General features: G+C 38.4%; 1 protein-coding gene across 1 annotated transcript in view; it reads left to right on the top strand.

Moving 5' to 3' along the window:
* Positions 1-1,159: 1,159 nt before the first annotated feature.
* Positions 1,160-9,048, top strand: part of LOC101847431 (regulator of G-protein signaling 7) — a gene marked incomplete in the record, with an annotated part of 152,658 nt that continues 144,769 nt past the window's right edge. The window contains 1 exon segment of the mRNA XM_035970399.1: positions 1,160-1,676.

The raw sequence follows: 9,048 nt of genomic DNA, 5'->3' as shown, positions 1-9,048 counted from the left end.
GTGTATGCGTGTGTTATGGGGGGGGAAGTTATGTAGGTGTGTGTATGTGTGTGTGTGTATGTGTGTGGAGGGGGGTGGGGTGTATATGTGTGTATGTGTTTGTGTGTGCGCTTGTGTGTATATTGTCACATTCACACTTTCGAGACAGGTACAAAGTGAAAAATAATGTTGATAGTAGTAGTAGTAGTAGGAGGAGGAGGAGGAGGGGGGGGAGAAAGAAAAGGAGGAAGAGGAAGGCAATGATTGCAAAGGTGTGTTTGGAAGGGGGTTGGGGGTGCAGTCGAAGGAGGAGTCAGTGGAGGAAAAGGAAGATAGGGTGAAGGGAGGGAGGGGGGAGAAATGGAGAACGTTTCATTTAAACCGTTATACCGGTACGAGCTTTCTGCTTCTCTTTTGTAACAAACTCAGCTGCTGCTGCAAACCCCTAACACTGCGTCAGCTGCTGTTGATGACCGCTGACTTCGAAGATTAATTGGTCGCTTTTAAGGATACGCAGGCTAACCCAGATTTCAGGGGTTTCCAGAAATCTTGACCCCCACCAAAAGTGAGCATTGCCCTACCTATAGAAGAAGTTTGGTTTCATTGGTGTGTATATTTGTTTGGTTATAGAGAAACCTCTCTGTCTTTTAAAGAAACTGAACTAGGTGCAAAAACTATACCTTCGATTCTCTCAAAACAGCATTTTTCGGGATAGCCCCCTTGTGCTAAAAAGCGACCAATTGTGAAGCGTGCTGACAAAATGAATTACTTCTCAGATTCAAGCCTTATTAAGAAAAATTAAATAGATACATCACGCTTACAGGTGAAGTTTTTACAAATTAGGAGTTTGAATTTAATAACAAAAGGCAGGTTATAGTTTTTAAAAATATGGCGTAAAATCAAGAGGAAATCAACAAATTTGACACTGAAGTCGATTTTTGGTCAGCATCTCTATTTTCGAGAAGTAACTAATTTTGTCAGCTCGCCTCACAATTATTTTTTCGAGAGCAACAGCCTCACGTCTTATAACACAGTAAGGGACGTAATCAGAACGTGATTCCCAGGCACGCGAGTTCCTGCAGCTGCTTCCCTTATACTTGCTCATGCTGTCGCTGCACGTGCCTCCACTCGCGCGTCTAACCAATGAGCTGTTGAAGTATCGATTTTTGTGCTAATCTATTCAATATGGAGGTTGGCCTATGCATCTAATCCAAATTAGATCCAGTCGTTTGTTTTTACTCGCGTGAAAAGAGTTGGAGCATTTACCTGCGTGAAAAGATGCTGGATAGATAAATATTTCTGCCCCGTGAGTCGGGGAGAGCGAGGCAGTGTGTGCATTGTGTACTCCGGGTCGGCCTGCATTCGCTGCTCTAATTATGGGCCTTACTACTGGCCTTAGCCTAACGGCAAAGGCTTGACCATTCAGCGTGAAGATTCCCCTCCTGTGTGATCTCCTCCCCACTGCCAGCAAAGGATGGAGAAACCAGGGTAGCTGCCGTGCGTGCTATGTGTAGAGAAGACCTGGAAATTTGATGCACAATGTTAGCATCATTGCTCTGGCTTCGTAAAACGGATGGTGCCTGCGAATCGGTTTTCCGGGGGGTTTGTCCCCGTTGGTGGATAATTATTATGTGGATGAGTAAAAAGAATGCAAGGCTGTTTGGATCACCTGCTACTAAATCGTATACTGCTGAAAGGTGCAACAAAATGTGTGTGATAATTTGTGAAGTAGAAACTGTTTCTTGTGTTAAACACAAATGTTTCTTTGGGGAATCGTTCTTTTGATCTCTTGTTCAGTATTGCATTAGTTCAAGTCTTGTTATTTCTCTATGTCGCGGTTTCTGTCCCTGTCAGCTCAGAAGAAGAACAGGTTCCTTTCTGATTCTGCTAGAGCCTAGCTTTGATTGTGCCGACCCAGTTGTTGAATTTGATTCTTGCTGTTGAATATGTTTTTTAGACTGTATAATCTGAAGGTAAAGTGGAGATATATAGAGTTGTTTTGTTGTATTTTCAGTTATATCATTGGTTTATCAAAGAAGGGGGATCTGCGTGTATGCATCATGTTTGGTTGTGTGTGTGTTCTGGGTGCAGGTGTGCTGTCTTATCTATCATTCTCTTAGATTAGATCTCTAGATTCTAGGTCTTCAGATTATACCCAGACCTGTAGTTTTGAAACCAAAAAGAATATGTTTTTTTAAATCTTTCAGCAGACATGCAGAATTGTTTCTTTTCCAATCCTGTTTTACAGCGAATGATTGTATAATAAGATTGTCTTTGCAATCATGCTGGGTTCATGTTGCCTTCCTTTTAAATGGTTGTCTGTGAAAAGTTCGGGGGGGGGGGGGGGGGGGGGTAGAAATGTGTTTTTTCCACCAGTAAACCAAACTGCTTTTCAAGAGCAATGTTCACAACGGCTGTGTAGCCATAGATTCTGTCCTGGAATCATTGAGTCAGTATGATGGATGACGTGGTTGACAAATAAAGTACTCATGACAGGGCTCTTTCATCAGATTTCCAAGTTGCTAAATACAGATGTTGATTCATCATTTTAGCTCACTGTCAGAGGAATTTTTAAATCTTTGTCCGTTAGTTTAAAGCACAGGCTCAAATCTTTTCATATTATTTTAGCTGGACTTTTGACCAAAAATATAATCTAGCTCTTCGTCATTGAAAGAGGCCTTAGGTTAGGAAACATCATTGTGAAGTGTGAGACTTGATTCATTTTTAAAATAAAAGGCTTTAGTGCCCTCCCTTATTAAAAGAACGGAACAAATTCTCACTTTGAAAATAAATTAAGCTATTGTAGTGTATTATTCAGCAGTTTTATGCACACACAAAATCTAAAATAATGCAAACTGAGCACAAAATGTGAAATTATGCTATTCAGTTAATTTTAACAAAGAATGATAAAGGAAAATAATCAGAAATTATGCAAAAAATGATCAAATTTTGCTAAATTATGCGGGGTGCATAAAACCTCGGGGACAGATTGTCTACCGTGCCAGTTTTCATGCATGCTGTTGACCAGTTGGACTTTCTAGAGCTGTGTTTGTCTACCTTATATGTTCAGTGCTCACTTTTGTCGCCTACTTTAACCCTATCCGTACGCCCTGGGGTCATTTTGTAACCCCGGGGTTGTATTCTTCACATTTTAGAATACTTCTAGTATATTAAGATCTCTTGGAAACTTTCAGTATTTCTCAAAAATTCATTTTGACAGACTGCTGTGCCAAGCGTACAAATATCAGATTAACGAGTAAATTTCCTCTTGGAAAGTGGTGGCACAGAGTTCCCCACGTCGTAAGGATACGATAGTAAAACATGACATACGGATAGGGTTAAGAGGCTAAGGTTTGCGTACCACCCACCTAACATGTATTCCAAATAATGTAATATTAAATGATACTTGTCACAACTCGGATGATCCTCCCCGCTCACCAAAATTACCGAATTGCCCATTAAATTAGTGGGAGAGCTATTTCCAGGTTGGCAAGCACTTTTTGAGACTCATAGAGGCCTGCCTAGAAGTAGATGTTGTGAATCAGGGTATCATGCATAAAAAAAGTGTATTGTCACTCTCCATTTGACTGGCAGCAGAATAAAATCTGTTGTAATCCGTACCTATGTTAAAATGAAAGTCAGAAGACGCGAGTGAAAGTAAATTTTGTGCTCAACATTTTTTTATTTACCCTCTAAGTTTGAGCGCTGCCCCTCTTCTGAGTACCTGAGTTCCACAGGGTGAAGTGAGCGAGGGATACACACCACCGTATATTTAAGTTGTGTGTTTGGTTTGGGTCGTCGGGTTAAATCTAAGAGAGTAGGGCCTACACACTGTTTTTTAAAGATATATTTGTAATACTAGGGTATTATAATATATTTAGATTTTTCTCGGGGAATATTGTTTACTCCGTTCATACTGAAACGATGTCCGACAATTGTTTAGGTACTTTGGCTGTTTAAGAGAGTCTTCGGGGCTCTCCGTTCACTTTATGGATGGTTGATGGGTGCTCTTGTGTGGTTTGCTCCATCTTTCCTAGTGAACATTTATCTATCGTCTTTATCTCCCTTCATTATTTTTTGTGTTTGTACAAGTTCTTTATTGTAACACCTCTTTATCTTCAACACTCATATATGACCTTATTGGGTTGCTTGTGCCGTAAAACTCTAACTAAAACTCCGCTCCCATACGTCAAACAGAGAACTTTTAATCAGTAAAGGATATATATATGCATCTTGAGCCCTTTCAAAAGTAATCTTTTTTCGACTTTTGATTCTTGCAAGCTTGGACAGAGTGCATTCTATTAATATTATGGGTTGTTTGAAAGCCAATTTGAGCCCCTTCAGTTCTGTTTTTAATTCCATCTAACCACACACATACATGCACACGCACACGCACATACACACACACACACACACACACACACACACACACACACACACACATACTCACACACACACACACACACACACCTGGGGCTACATTTGGGTCACCATGATATTATGTGTGTAAGATGCTTTTAATTTACTTTAAGAAGAAGAGGTAATGTACTTCGTTGTGTTGAGATGCTTCTTGTTCTCAGACCATAACATGACGTCCTAAGAAATTATATTGTATAACAACGCAGTGGAATCAGGCGCTCGTCTGTTTTCGGGCATGTGGAGTGGTATCATCTGAAGACTGATTTATTTGCTTTGCTTCTAATGAAATAAATATTCATTTGTCTTGAATAGAACTCAAGATATAATAATTTATGCGATTGAAAGAAGTGAGGTCACCTGGTGTCAGTGGTGAAATTAGCGAGAAAAGGGCCGCCAAAATTTGGTAACTCCTATAGTTAAAGAGTCTTTGAAAACTGAAAAATGACATTCTGTGCCTTTATTCAATGTTTTTCAGTAAAATTCACACGGACATAAAAGAGGATAAGCCCAAAAATAAAAATTCAATAAAATTTTCTAACTAACAGGAAAATGCCTGTTTCTCCGATTTCATTTTTTTGATTTCGCCACGCTGAATATATCAAATTGAAGCATGCTGACAAAATGAGATAGTTCTCTGATTTCAGCCCTAAGGACATACATGCGTCAAATTTATAGATTAAATTTGTACAATCTATGACAGTATAAAATGTAAAATACATGTTCAACTTGAAGAAAATGGCACCAGTTGAAAATAGAGAGGGAGAAATCTGAACTCTGTGTGTATTTTCAACTGATATCTCCATTTGTGAATTTCTTTTACTTCATATTTTTATCTTTTTCTTCTTTCTTCTTTTAGCTTTTCCAGTAAGTCTGGGATGTTGCTTCGTTCTCTGACCTTTCTGCTATAAAATAAACACTGTCTCTTTTTCCCATTCTGTTTGTCTGAGTCGCTCTGGTTTTAAGCCAGGTTCCTTTAACCCTATCTGTTCGTCGTGTTTTTCTATCGTACCTATATGACGTGGGGAACTCTGTGCCACCACTTTCCAAAAAATAAATTTACTCATTAATCCAATCCATACGCTTTGCATAGTAGTCTGTCAAAATGATTTTTTGAAAAATACTGAAAGTTTCAAAGAGATCTTCACACCAGAAGTATTCTAAAATGTGAAGAATACAACCCTGGGGGTACAAAATGACCCCAGGTCGTAGGGATAGGGTTAATGTCTTGTTCCCATCATCTGTTAAGACTTGCCTTCATTTCCTGGCAGAAAACAGAAGGTGGAATCATTTTATATTTCATACTGCTAATCATTGATTTTACTTTACTCACAAGTAGCTAGCTAGCTCTATTCATGACCAAATGCTGTTCTTGCACCCATCATTGCTGTACCTATGACGTTGGATATAGTGAATTGAAAATGAGAAAAGCTTTAGATAGAGCGAACATGTTGGCTCTTTACCTTGTGTTTTTCTGCCACGTGAGACACACTATTTTTGTCATCATTTCGAACTCTGTGTTGTCTCCAAAACATGTTTGCTGTTTCTTCAGGCTTCAGACAACAACTGTGAACAGATTTTCAGAAGTCAGCGTTGAAATAAGCATAGAAATAAATTATGTGAACTTTTTTTTGTGTTGTCAGTGACTCAGTGACAGAAAATCTTTTGCGTACCATGCAACTTTACTTTCTTTTCTTTTTTCTTCCCTCTTTCAGGATCTAATTTTGTCTGGGGTTTTGCGAAGGGCATAATTGATTTTGAGCTGACAGCAATTGGACAGAGCTTAAATCCCCCTGATGACATATTATTGGCTGTAGAATGACATGCTATTTGTCAAGGGAAATAGAAATTGGATGTGAAATGGTTCAAAAATAGTAGCTCTTTAATTACTTTTTGAATAATCAGTGGAAAATGCTTTCAAAAGTCTTGGAATAGGATGGATAGTTTCTTTCATGGATTGATGAGGAGCTTTTCTAAGCATGGTTAGTTTTTTCATTACTTTTATACGATGTGGTATGTTGATGTAGAGTGGAAAAAAAATCATTTAATATGAAGTAATTTGTTAGTGGCTTCACTCTAGTCTTTTTATTTGGATGAAAATTTCAGTTCTGTTGTAAAGAATTTCAGATTAAGTTTTCTTATAGAATATAGAGGCTGCACTATAACAACCAATTTTTGCATTAATTTTTGTTTTTCTACTAGGGTTGTTATTTTTTTATTTAAATTTTACTTGAAACAAATTTCCACATTAATTTCTGTCTTCCAATTTCGTTGCTTGTGTGACCTTTTTGACTCCTATGGAGCCTTTTCAGTTTATAGTTAAGCAGCTTTATGAATGAAGCATGACATCATAGTAATCATGCTGAAATTTGATTTCTGAAGAAAAGAGGAATATAATAGTTAACTTGACAAGCACAAGACAAAAGTACAGTTTTGAGCGTGGGGAAGTTTTTTTTTATATAGTGCATCAGTCTATTTCTCACGATGCTCATCAAAATCTAACATGCAGGGTTGAAGTGGCCTGTCGCCTCTATAGTCTAAATGTGTCACCACGCTGTGGAATTTCCGAATTAGGCATTCGTCAATTTTTGGGCAGGTGGAGTTATTGTATCATCTTAAAGCCTGTCATTTGCCTTACTTTTGATGAAACAAATATCCATTTATTTTGGATATAAGTCTCGATATTGCGATTGAAAGAGGTGGGGATAGCCTGGTTTCAGAGGTAAAATTAGCAGGGAAATAGCCGCCAAAGTTGAGTTATTTCCTTGGCTTGAGAGTCAGTGGAAAAGGAAAATTTGCATCTTGTATGCCTTTTAATCAATGGTTATGAGCAAAATACACAAAAATGTGTTCTTTAATGGGAATGAAAGGTGATCCGCCAAAAAACAAAAATTCCATTAAAATTCCCAAACCTGCAAGAAAATGTCAGTTTCTTGACTTTCATTACTTTGACGAGCACCTGATTTCTTGACGCTGCCTCGCAAATTGTGTCGATGTGTGAAACATTTGCCGTCAATTCAGTCATTGTTGTTGTTAGTGATCCAGTAACATCTGAGCGTTAACTGTTCTGCATGATGACATTCTGTAATAGCTGCTTGTCTGTTCTAATTGTTGCCTTGAGGAGTAGAGGCAGTTAGATGTGTGGGGTAGCTTGGGAAGAAAACATCCCCTCAAATCTGTTAGTTTTCTACAGAATAACAGATGATGTTCCACTGTCTCTGAGGGGTAGTCACATAGTGGGCAGGCAGCAGGCTGCTTTACTCCAATTCAGTTGAGATGTTGATTGAGGGGCACATGTTGTGTTCCAAGTTGGAAGATTATAATATGGATTGATCTTCCCTCTTCAACTCATGTCAATTCAGTCAAGAGTAGATTTCTTATGCTCATTTTAATTTGGGGGGACGATTTTTTTCGTATTGTCATTGTAAAGTGCTTTGATTTTGATTTCGTTGTGCAACGTCTTCCGGGACATTTGATCGCTTTCAGCCTGGGTTGGCCCTGACAGACAGGGTCAAAGCTGCCTGCCTCCTAATCTACCTAAACTGTGTTGATGGGGACATTAAACGTGTACAATTATTAATTACTAGCCTGGGTTGACACTGGCGGGCGGATAAAAGCAACATTGTCCTAACCAATAGAAATAAGATCAGGCCATGAAGCTTCACAATAACTTACTGGAAATTGCAGGGGTGATAGTGAACTGCTAAGTGTCTCACTTTAAAACTGGCTTTGATGATACAGAAATAGCACAGCAGAACTTAATTCTACTGGAAATATTTTTTTTGTATTCATCTGTGCTTGAAATGAAGGGATTTACCCACATTACAACCGCATGGCTGAATGCCATTGAGTCAAGCAGACTGAACTAGAGGATTCTCTTATATTTCAGTCTTGTTATCATTGGCAGTGTAATGCAAACTCGGTTCAGTCAGCTGTTACATCACATAGTCATGATTGCTTTTAATGCTCTCCTTTAAGTAGTAATGCCCTTTTGCTTTTTATAATGTTTTGGTGAATCAGAAATTTCTTCTTTGGTTACTCCAGCACAAAGAGGTAACTTTACTGCATGCATTTCTTCAGCCTATTTCACCTTGGGCCACTGAATAAGTTTTAAGTATGGTAGGGGAACATAGTAATGGTATGCTCAGCAAAGCTGATAGTATCGTCTCTATATCCCCTCCTTCTTTTTTGTGTTTGCTACTCTCTTGTAACACCTCTTATCTCTGGCACTTATATGGCCTTATTGTGTTGTAAGTGCCATAAAACTCTTACTAAAAGCAAAAAACTGAAAGCATCATTGACAAGGCATGACTATTTATATGACATATGTATGTATATATATATATATATATATTATATAATATATATATGTGTGTGTGTCAGGGTACGACTTTATACAAATCTGTCAAATGAGTGTGGATAGAGGGTGCTGCTGGTAGGTCAACGTTTGTTCTTTCCATCAATTCTTCTGTCTGTTTTACATTTTTTCCTACTCTTAATGATTGTTGTATTGTAGATATGCTTCTCTGTACTCGAACAACAAACAAACCTCAATTCACATGAGCCAGAGAGTTGGCTCGATCCAGCTGTCTTGTAGTGGTGTAGATCCTTCTGTTTGAGTATGAGGATTGTTTGTGTGTGTATGTGTTGGGG

The sequence above is a fragment of the Aplysia californica genome, unplaced genomic scaffold, assembly GCF_000002075.1.
Source record: "Aplysia californica isolate F4 #8 unplaced genomic scaffold, AplCal3.0 scaffold00263, whole genome shotgun sequence".
NCBI classification, from domain to species: Eukaryota; Metazoa; Mollusca; class Gastropoda; order Aplysiida; family Aplysiidae; genus Aplysia; species Aplysia californica.
The sequence above is the reverse complement of the archived record's forward strand: the minus strand, read 5'-3'. Positions and strand labels throughout refer to the sequence as shown.